Source organism: Papaver somniferum, chromosome 8 (genome assembly GCF_003573695.1).
Source record: "Papaver somniferum cultivar HN1 chromosome 8, ASM357369v1, whole genome shotgun sequence".
NCBI lineage: Eukaryota > Viridiplantae > Streptophyta > Magnoliopsida > Ranunculales > Papaveraceae > Papaver > Papaver somniferum.
In genome coordinates this window covers 172,220,896-172,236,694 of record NC_039365.1, presented here as the reverse complement: position 1 = coordinate 172,236,694, position 15,799 = coordinate 172,220,896, and positions in this window count along the sequence as shown.

Genomic DNA, 15,799 nt, shown 5'->3' with positions numbered 1-15,799 from the left:
GAATACAGGAATTATACAAATTCATACCTTGTCGATTCAACATCTCCAAAGAGTTGAGTCTTCCATGAACTGCACACCACATAAGAAAACAATTTTTTGGTGGAATGAACTGCACACCATATTAGAGCTTGTTTTTGCAAGCTTAACCGGTAAAGCCATGGATATTTGTCCTTAAGAGACCCCTCTCTTTTTCTTTTTATCAGAAACATTTTAATTTATTTAATCAGAATTCTTTTTCTTTTTATCAGAAAATATTATCAGAAGCATTTAAATTCAATCAGGAGTAGTATTGCTTGTTGAGAACTCCGATTCTATACAGTAAAAACCGAAGGATATGCAACAATATAGTGACGGAAGGAGTAGCATTTATTCTAGAGAAATGGTCATTTACATCTCGTGGAGATTCCCATGAATATATGTTTCTTTGGTACTTACTTTTGGGAGGTTCTGTAAAATGAACTTATAGCTTTAAAAAAAATATCTATCAGATTAACGGGTGTTAGAGCACTTCTCAGTCGAACTCGCATACATTGATATCTCAAGCATGTTTGTCAATGTTAGTGAGCAAAACTATAAGTCTTTATTTCTATCATATTTATAGATGTATCAAACTAGGACATAGATTGTGTAGTTGAGCTTAGTTTTCATGGTGTTCATCATTTGAAGACGAAGAACTACTAAGGGGAGCTTGTGGAACTTCTTCGACAAAAGGTATGTGGAGACTTGAACTCATTTATCACTTGGAAAATCTATTTCTACTTTATCTCCTATATTGAGACATAAGTCGTGTTACGATATAGATTTCTATATACACATTAGAGATTTCGAGCTGAGTATATCTCGCTTACATATTTCTCAAAATATGTGTTGGTAAGCTTTCGCTTCAACCAAGTTCATCTTATCATGAGAAAATTGTCGAGTAACATCTTACATGATTTGTGTGATACAATCATTTGATGTAGGCTTGGAATATTTCGATAATGATTATTTCAATATTTTGAAAATTGCTTTGATGCAAATAGTGTGTGTAAACGGCTATTGTCATCCTCTAAGAATGTTTCAATGATTGAAATAAATAGTTTAGAATCTTATAACCATCTTTCGATATAAGCATAGTGTGTTCGCACATTAGTGTATAAGTCCAAAACCGGGAACCAAAAGTATGCATACTTGCATGTATACAAAATGGTTGAAGGAGACTGGGTAAATATGCGTACCCGTATGCATACTGGCGGAAGTTCACGTCCGTGAATTTCTACTGAGTTTGAAAACCAAACCAAAATCATCCAGTTACTTAAAGTACGCGTACCCGTACGCATACTGGCGGAAAGTTCACGTCCGTGAATTTCTGCTTAGTTTGAAAACCAAACAAAACTCAAATCCGGTCACTTAAGTACGCATACACGTACTCATACTTAAGTGGTTATTTTCTAAAATAGGTTGTGTACATGAACTTAAACAGTTATTAATAAGGAATGCAATCTTTGCAAACCGTGGCTATAATGTTCATTGATAGAGTTTTAAACAATGGTAAGGAAAGGGATTCGATACTCAGACTTTTTTTCAAGAATTGGTTCTAGACTAATAAAAAAAATGATAAAAATTATTTTATATTCAATTATGATGAAAATGTAGGATATAAGATTCCGTCGCTACTATGCTTATTAGACGACTGCAATCACTATCTCTAACACTCTCCTCTGAATTACACAAGACAACACGCCTTGGAAAATATGAAATTATAATCAATTAATTTTTCTCAAAATACTAATAATTTCCTTCACTATGGAATGCTAGTCTCTAACAAAGAAAATATAAATCTTTTAATCAAGCATTATAGGGCACAAAAAGAAAACTATTATCATGACTTAACGAGAATACAAGGACCTAAAGAGAGTTGTTATAGAAACCGATTACAATCTACTAAGAAACATAGTAGGACTTCCTCTCAAATCCTAGAAAATGATTTAGCTACGCATGGAAAAATCAAAGAAAGAAAAGAAATAAACCATAGTATTTGAATTGAAATGCTTACAAGACAAAGTCGTTTTGGTGCCAAGAAATACTCGCCTTAATTTTGATTACAATGGGTTTATTCACTTCTTTCTCTTAGTTTATCAAGCACCAAACGACGGACAAATCAATGGAAATACAATAGCTTCCAAACCATCAACTTGAGTAGCTTCCCAAAATCGAGTAAGTGGACCCCTTTTTCCTTGTATCCACAATGTATTTATTGATTTCAAAGGAAAACAATTTCATTTTATATTTCTCACTACCACATCATCGTCCAATGAGAATGCGTCACATGTCAATATAATGCAAATCCCTCCAATAAGATAGCGCCATGCGTCAAATAATATAATCATCATGCAATTTTATTTGGGAATTATTTATTCTTTATTAACTCCAACCATAAAGAAATTATTATTTCCATACTCTTCATATAATTAATTCCCTTTAATTACTCCATGTAGATTTCTTATCTAACATCTTTGTTTTTTCATTATAATAAAATATCTTCAGATATCATTTTTATATCTTGTAATTAATGATGTCGACATAACAGGCTCCACAATTTATGCACACGCTCTGGCTTGTTTACCACACTCTCATATCCAAATAATTGGACCAATGAAATTATTCTCCATTTTCTTCCTTTTGGGTGTAACGCATTAAATTATATATCACTTCATTTCCTCCATTTTACGAGCGAAATTCGACATTTTAGTTCATCGAGCTTTATTTCTCAAAAACACCTACAAAAACATAAAATAATCAAATAAGTACAAAATCGAGAACTAGCAATACATGCAATTGAGATCAAAATAGACACATAAATGCGTCTATCAAATACCCCCAAACTTATTATTTGCTAGTCCCGAGCAAATAAAATCCTAACTCACTGTTGCGGGCAACAAGCCTTTAAACCCCTGGGTGGCCCTAGTGCCCGAGTTATAGTCTCGGGAGGGTTTACAAGAGGTGTATCCAGAAAACCTTTACTCCAGACCTTAGCTACCTGTGCATAATTAAGGAGCGACACTAAAGAATCTCCTTGGTTGGCATACTCTCATTGATCACAACAGAAAGTACCCTAATGTGAATCATATTCATTCATATATATAAGTGATAGAATTCTATTCAGATAGTCGCACTATGGACATCAATAATCGGAATCACACAAATGAATAGATTAAGAAGATGGATTATAGAGATAGATAGTTCAAAACGATGTTGTCTAAGGTCAACGGTGTTTCCCATATTTGTCTGAAGGCCTCCGCCAAGATGAACCTATGTATCCTAATTGATTGAGATACTGGTCTGGACTAATATCAACAAATCTTGGCATATATAAGGGAATCAGAGATCGATAATCTTAATTCTAGATCAACTCAGCTGGCATATACAAGGGAACCAACGGTCGATTTTATTAAACAATAATAAACTTTTATTTTTTTTTAAACTTATGTCGTTTGGTCTGATTGGTATAGTCTCTTTATTATTTTAGTAACTCAATCACTCTATTTCATCCCGGAAGTGGTAACAATTCGATGTTTTGTGCCCTACCAAATCACTTAGAGAAACATATAATTCAAATAAAATAAAATAAAAACAGAACGTAGTGTGATGATTCCATTTTAACACATGAACTCTGTATTTTCATGAATAGACTCTGTTATTGGGTTCCTTAACTCCTACAACCAAGATGTTTCCATCCACTTAGACTGGTTAATGTCATCCTGAATTGGCACAAATTTCTAGGCTCTAGAGTTTAATTATTTTATTTATTTTTTTGTAAATAATTTTTAATTTTATTTAATTTTTTATTTTATTAAAAACTAACTACAAGTTTTTCCCTCACCCCCAAACTTAAACCTAACATTGTCCTCAATGTTTCAATTTAAAGTACAGTACCAAAAATATAAGTAATAAGAGGAATAAGGAGGTAAGTCAGAAAGATAGTACCTGGATGAAGCATAACAATCCTTCCATGGGGAGCAAGAAAGAAAGAAAATAAAAACAAAACTAATGTACATCAACAGCAAGGTTCTCCAGAGGGACCTTAATTTCACCATGTATGGATTGCCTCCCATAAAGCGCTAAGTTTAGTTTCTTCAGCCAGACGTTGGTAGAATTAGTCACCACATAAAATCATATAACAATAGTCAGAATCTATGTGGGTCATCAAAACTGAATAAATATACCACAAATAAAAGGAATGCCAAGAAAATGAACAAATAATGCATACCCTTATCTAGTTTCCTTTTTAAGACAACTACATCTAGTTGTGGTTTGGGCTCAGATTCTATGAAATGGTCTGAATAAAATATTTTCATGGGCCAGGTTTCCTCATTGGTAGGATCCAGAGGATCATGTTGCAAATCCTGGAAAAACTCAAATAAGAACTTAGAAGCACATAAAAAATAACCTGAATAATTGGGGATCCTCTAAGTCAATCAGATTTGACTCACGCAATTGATCATAATGAAAGTGGTGGCCATTTTTAAAAAAAATGTGTCGACGATTCTAATTTCCTAAAATAATTAGGTTTAGTTCTAAAAATTATATAATGACACATTTCAAATTGAGATACTCCCACATTTGGTAGATAAAATTTTGGTGGGACAACAAAGTCAATTATGGTATCATGGGCCGGATTAACCACATCAACCAGAGGATGGTTTATATCAACTGAGCTTCTTTTTGGACATAATTAGGTTCAGGAAAACGTGCATGAAGATAGTCTTTTAATATGGTAGAGGCACATACGTCAAGTCCCAAGTTGGGGCCTTTACAAGAGTCAAGGGTAAGCCATGGGGATACTGATATTTACTCCCAAACTTAGAGTTGTCAATATCCTTGGATAAACTAGTCACAATTTCCTTAATTTATAAATTATCAGATTTTGGGAAAAGGTCATTTATTTCTTCTAAGTTGTAATCATATGGTTCTACATTTCTATAATCCTCAGAAGAGACTATTGTTTCTGAATCGCTAGACTCTAAAACACTACTCTCGGGATAAACTCTTTTCTCTAAACCATCACCGTCTTCATAATCACAGCGATATACTACACCATCTGAAAAAGCGGGGGTACAACAACCACACCAAATATTTCGGTTAGCAATCTGTATGGACTAACTCCAATATACTTTCAAGAGAATCAACAAGACTCAATCATAATAAAGTATATAAAAGAGTTATATCTCTCTTTCTCGATTCAATACTTACTCAAGCAAATAGAAATCTGCGAGTCTAATTGAATACAAGAGAAATCACTTGAACGGTATCAAAGACCAATGTTCAAGTATCAATCAATTTCAATCAACAACCAAAGGTCGGATTTCCCAATTGATTGATTCAAACGCACAACCTGTGATATTTCAATTATATAACAAAATATAATGCGAAAAATAAATAACTCAGACACCAGAAGTTTTGTTAACGAGGAAACCGCAAATGCATAAAAACCCCGGGACCTAGTCCAGACTGAACACACACTGTATTAAGCCGCTACAGACACTAGCCTACTACAAACTAACTTCGGTCTGGACTGTAGTTGAACCCCAATCAATCTCACACTAATCCAAGGTACAGTTGCGCTCCCTACGTCTCTGATTCCTGCGGGATACTACGCACTTGATTCCCTTAGCTGATCTCATCCACAACTAAGAGTTGCTACGACCCAAAGTCGAAGACTTTAATAAATATCTGTATCACACAGAAATGTCTACGGCAATAGATAAATCTGTCTCCCACGGAGATATCTACGAGTTTTGTCTCGTCTTTTTATAAATCAAAGTGAACAGGAACCAATTGATAAACCAGACTTATATTACCGAAGAACAACTCAGTATTATCAATCACCTCACAATAATCTTAATCGACGTGGCGAAAGTAGATATTGTGGAATCACAAATGATGAGGCGAAGATGTGTGTGACTACTTTTATATCTTTCCTATCATAGATATCAATCTCAAGCCAACCGTTACGATTGTACTCAACACGATAGAATCGGCAAGATCAGATCACACAACTACAAGAAAGTAGTATCGGTCTGGCTTCACAATCCCAGTGAAGTCTTCAAGTCATTAACCTACAGGGTCTCGAGAAGAAACCTAAGGTTAAAGGAGAATCGACTCTAGCTTATACAATTAGTATCACACATGAGGTGTGGGGATTAGGTTTCCCATTTGTTAGAGTTTTCCCTTATATAGTCTTTCAAAACAAGGTTTGCAATCATTGTTAGCTTGGTAACAAAGCATTCAATATTCATCGTTAGATGAAAACCTGATTAGATTCAATCTAATATCTTTCAACCGTTAGATCGAAAACTTAGCTTGTCACACACAAATGAAATGCACGATTTTAGGTTTGTGTAACCGTACCCAAACATCTACATTTGTTGGTTCAACAATAGTTAACAAAATGTACATTTGAGCACTTTCATATCAACCATATTCTTCTTTACCGTAACTAGTTCAAATGACTCAAATGAACTAGTTAGAGAGTTGTTCAATTTCTTAGATCTTATAGAAGTATACAAGACACCAATCGAAGCAAAAACGATTCGATTCACTCAAATCGATTCATGAACTTTATAGCCACGGTTTGCTAACTTGCATTCCTTAGTTTATATAAGTATAAGTTCACGAATAATCGTTTTTAAAAATAACCAACTTAAGTACGCGGACTTAAGTACCCGGAATAAGTTTGTGAAAGTTCACAAACTTCAGCATATTTTCTCGGGATGATAACTTCCGACAGTTCGCGAACTTTTTTTCCGGTTTTCCTGATCAACATAGTACACATACTTTGGTTCGAGGAATAAGGACTTATACATATATGTGTTACCACACAATGCTTATATATAACAATGGTTATATAATCTAAACTCTCATTTCAATCATTAAAACATTCTTAGAGGACGTTATATAGTTGTTATTCACAAACCATTTTTCGTCAAAGCCATTTTCAAGTGATTGAAACTTAACATGACTTTCATCACTGGGTAAAGATGAACTTGGCCAAAGAGAAAGCTTACCAACACATATTTCGAGAAATAGATAAGCGAGATAAACTCGGCTCGAAATAGCAAATGTGTATAATCAAAGTCCATACAACAAAACGACTTTTGTCTCAAGATAGGAGATAGAGTAGATAGATAAGTTCAAGTCTCCACATACCTTTTAGTCGATGAAGTTCCACCAGTTCCTTGAGTAGTTCTTCATATTGTATGATGATCGCCATGGAGTCCTTGAGCTCAACTACACTTTCTATCCTAGTCCGAGACTTAGCTATAGTAGACTAGAAACCAAGACTTATAGTTTTGATCACTAACGTTGACAAATATGCTTGAGATAACAATGCATGCGAGTTCGACCGAGCAGTGCTCTAACAATCTCCCCCTTTGTCAATTTTAGTGACAAAACTATCAATACATATGGAATACAAAAATAGATAAACAAACTTTTGTAACTCTTCTTCCACATGCCTAATCTTCAACATTACTCGAAATCTTCGTCACTTCCAAGTACTCCAATGATTCCAAAGGTTTTAAGTTTAACATTATCGTTGTTGAAAATCCGTAGCTATAACAATGAGAAAACAAGAATTCTCAATCAGTGTTATACAGTGTCATAGTATTATTATACAACATCAAAGTTCAATTGTATCACAACTTCGAAAACAATACTATGGTGATATGTATCGCTCCCCCTTAGTCAATACTCCATATCACATGGAAACCACTCCCCCTTACATAATGATCCGAAAACCATATGTAGTTATAGTGTGAACTACACATTAGTTCACCCCCTTTTTGTCAATAAAATTTGCAAAGGTATGAAAACGGGATCCTAATGATATTTCCAAAGAGACATTTAATGACTAAAAGAAAGTACATATCAATTTATTTAGATGTAATCATATAGCCGAGGCTAAATGCTTTCATCAAGGAGTTTATAAAGATACAAGATAACTCCTATAATATTCCACAGACGCACTCCCCAAAAAGATTTGGAAATTAAGTACAAGTTCAATTAAGAACTATCCCCCATAATATGTCATTCCCGAAAGAACAACAAGAACGACCTTAATTTCATGAGAAAAGAAGGATTTCTTTGGACATAACAAATCACATAAGAATATGAATGTGAATCCAAAAAATACTAAATTAAATTAACCACAAGAGAACCCATGATTAATCTAATCGGAAATGCTCAACATAAGAGAACTTACGGAGCCGCACAGTATATACATAAATCATGGATCAGGGAAGATCAATACTGCGGAATAAACAAGGATTCATTCTATTTTCCATCACTATTTGCACAATGACATACAATAGACATAATCCTCGTAAACAAAAGTCCATCCTATCTTCCATCAATATTTACAAAATGACATAATAGGCTTCAAACTTTTGTAATGTCAAAAGTTCATTCATTCTTTTATCAATACATGCATATCGACATACGAAAGACTTAACTTTTGACAAGGCATGGGACAATCATAGTTCACGGACGCAAACACACATATCCCATAACAAATTTGCAATATATTAAACCATAAAGATTAATACCGCCAAAATAATCTCCCAAACATTTATAGAATTTAAATAAATAAACCTAAAAACATGAAGCTAAAAGCGTTGGACATAGCTACGTGTAATCACAATAATGGCTATTCCAAACTCTAGTTATTCTTCTAAACAGAATAAAAAAATAAAATTCTCATCCGAAGATTTACTAGGCAAATAAAATCAACAAGCTAACAAACAAAAACAGACTCATGTGCAAAGGTCGAACACGAACTAAGGTCATATAGACGATTCAGGATCTTCATGATTCTTGAGGACTTTGATCTTGTGATTGACAACATCCACAGCATCTTCAGAGTGGATATCCTCATTGAGAAGTTCTTTAACATGAGTTTTCATGAGAACAAGGTCAGAATTAACCTTACTCAGTTCTTACCATATCAAGACACTTCATTGTATCAACAAGTTGCTGCTTTGCATCCTCAAATTTTTTTAGAAAATCAAGAACCACTTCAGCCGAAATCTCTTTAACCTCCTCAATATCCGAGTAGGAATCAGGAGATTGTGGAAAAGATCCTTCAACTTCAACAAAGGTTCCCTTCTTTCTATCGAATTCGAAATATACTGCATTATCAACGAAGTCTTCAAGTAAATCCCAAGAGCATGAAGAAGAATCCATTGATAATAAGAATCCTAGAGTGAGATAATTCAACTCAATAGGATAGGTATATAAACAAGTTTCAAAAGACTTAGGGTTTACAAGATCGGTTTGTGAGAGAACCCCGAAACCGTACGTGTACCCGTAAGAAGAGGGTCCACAAAGCTCCTACCAAAAAGGTTGTTTGTGAAGATCGTTTACACAACACCTTGTTGAAAAAGTCCATGCTTCTTAGATTTTCAAAAACTAAGTTTGAAAGCGTAGAGCCAATAATAAATCAATAAACAAAGATAGATCTAAAAAAAATACTCATGTAGACGTGTGTTATCTGACAATCCATCTAAGAACGATAAGAAATTAGCTAGAAAATCAGAGACACTTTATCAGTAAGTATACTTAACCAATTCTCACTCAACCAGGATTTTCGTAAGTGAGATTTCAACCTTTTGATTAATTAACACAAGTATGAGCCTTTATCTCATTAAATGAATATTTTTTCGGTTATCCTTATTCCCTCGAGACTTTGGAGGAAACCCATTATTATGTGAAAAGTTGTCATAAAATTCACTCTTATCAAAATATGACTCATAGTATCGATTCTTACCTGAAGAATTTTGGCTAGAGGAGTTTGACAACATGTTGATGATTTCTTTATAACCTTCAATTAACTCCTTTAGGTTATTTCTTATATCATCATCTTTTCTCTTTTCTCCTGATACCTTGTTCATATCAATTGTATCATTATCTCCCCTTTTTAGACGGTTTTTGTTAAGACATATATTTTGCTTCTAAGCATTTGAGGAACTCATAGAACTGACTTTCCTGATAGAATACACAGGGTGAGTACTGAAACCAATTGGTTTAGACATTCGAATTTCAGTTACACCTTTGAGAATAAAGTCTAAGATGTGTTAAAGTCGATGTTAGAGCATAGCTCGGTTGAACCTACCAAGCGTTGGTATGTCAAGTTTGGTTGTCATATTTTGGTGAATCAAAACTCATGTTAAGAGTCGCTTGATTATGTACTAGAGTCAACTTCGTATAGGTTATCTTGAAAGTATTAGGATATGAGACATTACAAGTATTGCGAAGTCTTGAAGATGTGAAGAAGAAAGTTGCTACAACGACAACAATCATCCTTCCACTTGAGGTTAGTGATATTTGACTTGAAATATTTCATTCCCTAACGTATCATTCAAGTCGTGCATATTGAAAACAAAATTGCGTAGCATATTTGAACTCTAGATAGACATAGTATTGAGGAATACAATACGAGGTATATTGCTTAAGCATTAAAATTTGTAGATAAGACATCGCCATAATCAATTGATTGCTATTGTGATTATGTATGGGTATGAGGTGAGGATTTCATCCTAGGGAACAATATTTTACATGTGTTCTAAGGAAGTAAGTTCATAAACTTGTTTGTGAACCGAAAAGGAAATTGCCAGGTGTTATTGGTTTTGTTATTCATTGCTTATCTTATGAACAACCAATATGTGTGATTGAGTATAACCGCTCACAACTTGTTTGTGTTCTTGGTAGAACTATTCACAAAGGCCTGACTTATGTATTGGTATGACTTTTATTAGTGAAACCGATCTTAAGTAATCACCTGAGATGGTATGATCGGGTTTCTGTTTTGTCTGACCAAATTTGGGAAAGGGGAACCGATCCTAGTAAGAGGTGCAGTACATCACAAAGGGGAACCGATCCTTGTATGAGGTGCAGCAAGGTTTATAGCATAAAGGGGAACCGATCCTATGAGCATGTGCAACACGTTTTTAGGCAAAGGGGAACCGATCCTATGTACATGTGCAACACATATAATATGTGGGGAACCGATCCTAGTACCTAGTCAACCGAATTTTGGAAAGCTGGTGTGACTATGCACAGTACTCACATGGAGGTAGAACCGAAACTTGTTTTGGTAGAACCGTTAAACCCATGATTGTGATTGAATGTTTGTTTGATCAATCACATAGTTCTTGAAAGTCAGATGAACTAATTCTAAACTTGTTTGGAAGTGTAGCAAATCGGTTTCAAGGATGTTGACATACTTTGAACACGTGATGTGAATGTTTATTTCTTTAATTGTTCAAATTTATTCCTTAATAGATAAAGGAAGAAAATTCCATGAACGAAACATAAGTAAGTTAAGAATCTTTTAATTAAGGTTATTAATTTCATTTTGTAGGGAAATATAAGAGTTAGTAATGTACATTTACTAATTAGATTTTCCGAGGAATTTCAATCATTACAGCATTTCCAGGAATATTGGAAACCGAATTTGTGCTTTAATGAATAATTGAGAATATTTTCGGTTTTGGAAATTTCTTGGTGTCCAAACTTCCTTGTCTATAAACACTTGAAGTTTGACTTTCTACAAACTAATCCTTCGTAACAACAGACTTCCTCTTTTGTTTTTACTGGTGTAGCCGCCTATTCGGAGAGGAGAGTAACCTAATTAGACGAAATCTCTTACGGCCGCTCAGTTTAAAGTCTTCTTTGGGATTGAGAAGCTCTAGCGTGTGCCGTTGGTGGGAAAATAGATAATTGCGGTTTATCTTTTGTTTTCGGTTGATTTGGTTGACTAACGGTGGTTGAAATCTGATTACACCTAGTTTATTTATGCTTGAGAATCTTCTCTTCTAATATAAGATTCACTCAAACTAGTTCAGAGTTTCGACAGGGATATTTAGACTGTTGTTAGTTCTAAAGACGATCTTTTGATAATCCATTGTTAACAGACTCCATTCTGTGCGTGATTGATCACAAAAGATTCAAGTGATTGTGTGCAGGTTAATATTGAATATCTACGAAGATTTGAAGACGAAGAAGATACTGAAGATTTCTGATTTATGAGTTCATAATCTTTGGTGTGCACAATACTTGTTTCGGTAAAAGAGGATCCAATTAATATTCGGTTTATCCTTGTGGTAGATTGGATTGATTAGTTGATTAGATGGGTATCAACACAATTCTTTGGATTAAGAGTGTTGATTGTCTTAATCTTAAACGATTACTTTGGTAATTGAACATAAGATAGATCTAAGGACCTGACGAAGGAGTTTATGTTAAGATAAACGGAAGAGCCTTTGTCCGACTCATATCACTTGGTTGAATAGAGTTGATACCAAACATATTTGTTGTTCCTTTACTGTTTGGAATACGAAGCAAAGGAATTGATCCAAGTACGTGACTTATTTATAAGTTGGAGTCGTGGGAATACATATGGAACTAGGTGAACTATAGGTTTAGTTGCTTGGTATCAACTATACGAAGTTGGTGTAATTTTGTGTAACGGCTTAATCCTGAGAGTATTCAATTCTGGACAAGGTCCCGGGGTTTTTCTGCATTTGTGGTTTCCCTGTTAACAAAATCTTGTTGTGTCATTTACTTTATATTTCCGCATTATAATTGTTTTATTATAATTAAAGTAAATTACACAAACGTTAATTCCTATTTACTTGATAAGTGAATCCTATTGTGTTTGGTTAAGTCTGAACCTTTTTATCAAGTAACATACTTCGTTGTTGTATTGTCTTGATCTCGTATCCATAGTTGATCACACAAGGTGTGAACCGATTATTTGTATTGTCTCGACTCAGTCCATAGACAATCACTTTCGGAGAAAGGACTTATAGGTAGAAAAAGTTTTATCTTGAGGTATATTTGGGTACCCTCGCCTTTTCAGTCGAACAATGGAATTGTTATTCAACCTAGAGTTTCTCGTTTGCACAACAGGACCTTTTGAATCACAAATGAGACATACTTTCTGATCATTAGAAGGTACCGTCTTAACATCATCGTTTGGAGATTTCTTCCTTCCAAGTGATGTGCAACATCCTTGATTAAAAGAGGCAAAAGGCACATCTTTTACAATAGAAGGGAATTCCGATTTTACTTCTGGAACTGGAACTTTCTCAGTTGCCGTAGAAGTTGATGTAGATGGTGTATGGAAATTTCTGAAACATCCTTGAATTGAGAGTTTATTCAAGCGATGTTCAATTTCCAAAACATCCTTTTCAAGGCTTGCCTCAAGTAGGATACGTGAAGGCTGAACTTCAGCGTTTTTGGAACTGCAGTCTCTTACTACACCAAGAAGAACATTGACATGGTTTTTCAACCGATTAAATCGATCAGCTTGGATTCTAAAAGGATTTAGAATCAATTCACTCTCTTCTGTTGTTTCCCTTTCATTAATAGAGATAGACTCTTTTGAAGGGTAATCGGAATAACACATGTCAGTGTTTGTCTGTCTCGTCATAACACGAGGTTCGTCTATAGTTGAGATTGAAGAATCTTTCTCTTTAATAGAAATAGTCGAGGAAGAACTTTTTTTCCGGTGACGCGTTTATCAAAGATAGTACTCTTGTCCATAGAGTCAGATCGCTACAAACACAGACTTGTAAGGTTTTTAAACGTGTTTTCCTGCTCTGATACCAATTGAAAAAGCGGGGGTACAACAACCACACCTAATATTTCGGTTAGGAATCTATATGGACTAACCATAATATACTTTAAATAGAATCAACAAGACTCAATCTTAATAAAGCATATCAAAGAGTTATATCTCTCTTTCTCGATTCAATACTTACTCAAGCAAATAGAAATTGGCGAGTCTAATTGAATACAAGAGAAATCACTTAAACGGTACCAAAGACCAATGTTCAAGTATCAATCAATTTCAATCAACAATCAAAGGTCGGATTTCCCAATTGATTGATTCAAACGCACAACCTGTGATATTTCAATTATATAACAAAATATAATGCGGAAAAGAAATAACACAGACACCAGAAGTTTTGTTAACGAGGAAACCGAAAATGCATAAAAACCCTGGGACCTAGTCCAGATTGAACACACACTATATTAAGCCACTACAGACACTAGACTACTACAAACTGTGCATCGTATTGGTCCACGACTTTTTTTGTTTCATTAAGTTTGTTGTTAGTGATCTTGGTTGGTGAAGATGTTTATGGAATGTTTATGTCCGATTAGCATGTCTATTTACTCTGCAACAGTAAATGTTAAATGGTTGACTACTTTGTTTCAACTTTCAAGCTACCACTATTGCTCACCGAAACTATGAAACGGAATGTTGTTCTTGATTGTTTGGCCATTGTTTTTATGACTGTCTATTTTCTATTGTCTATTCTTGTTGAATTGTAACAATTTCTAGGACATTATTTCTCTGTGATAGTATTGAATGAACCATTGATTCAGATATATGCAATTGCTCCATTTCTAGGAATATGAACTTCAGATAATAGCATGACTGTTGTAGATAGTGATATCCTAAGAGGTTGAGTTTAGGTTAAATTTTATGGAGTTAATGTTAGTCAAATGCCATTTAGGTTTAGTATTAACCTTGAAGTCACACATCTCTCTTTCAAATAAAACTTTCCCCTTTGAACGAGAACGACAAGTTTTGCATTTTCAGTTAGTTTAAACATGTTATTCACCTTCATCATTTTCCCAAGCATTCTTATCAATGATGTGTCATATATGTGCTATTCAAAAACTCAATCAAATTAATCACAAGTAAACCCATGATTAATTTAATCGAAATACGCAATCAAATTAAACACAAAAGTGATCAACTTAATTGATTATGATCGACATAAGAGAACTTACGGAGCATACGACTAACATAACCATTAAAAAATGAATAGGATAGTCGTTCATATACTCAACATAAGAGGAATCATACAGAATATGAAAATAATCAACTAAATTAATTACAAGAGAACCCATAATTAATCTAATTGGAATACACAACCAAACTAATTACAAAAATAATCAATTTAATTGTCATTTGTTTTGCTCGACATAAGAAGACTTATGGAGCAATAACTAAATAACCAAACAAGATGATTAATTTAGTTCAAGAATGCTCAACATAAAGTACCTTACGGAACAACCAACAAAGGTAATCAAAAAATAATCAACTTGGTTGTATCGTGCTGAACATAAGACACATTACGGAGCCTCACAGTATTACATAAAATATGGATCATTGAGATCAATACTGTGGAATACACAAGGATTCATTCTATCTTCCAGCACTATTTTCATAACGATATTTAATAGACATAATCCTTGAACACAAAAGATTTTAACCTATCTTCCATCAAAGAATTGACAATATATGCTTAGCTTTTGTATATGTCAAAAGTCTATTCATCCTTAAATCAATACATGAATACCGATCATGAACGACTTTACTTTTGACAAAATATGGGACAACATAGTTCACGGACGTAAACACCAATATCCCGTAACAAATTTCAATATAACAAATCATAAAGATTAAATACTGCAAACCATCATCCTCCAAATATTTTTAGAATTTAAAACAAATAAACCTAAAAAAATAACAAGAAAATGAAAAATAATAGTTATATGTAGTCACAATCATTTCTATTCACGCACTAGTTATTCTTCCAACTAAACCAAAAAGAAGACATACTAGGAAACAATATATTTGAGAAATTCCTTATCATACCGAACTCCTTGTCGTCAACAGCCATCGGAATATAAGGTTCGTGGAGGAAGGAGTCAATACCAACAAACCGTTTTGGCTGATGAT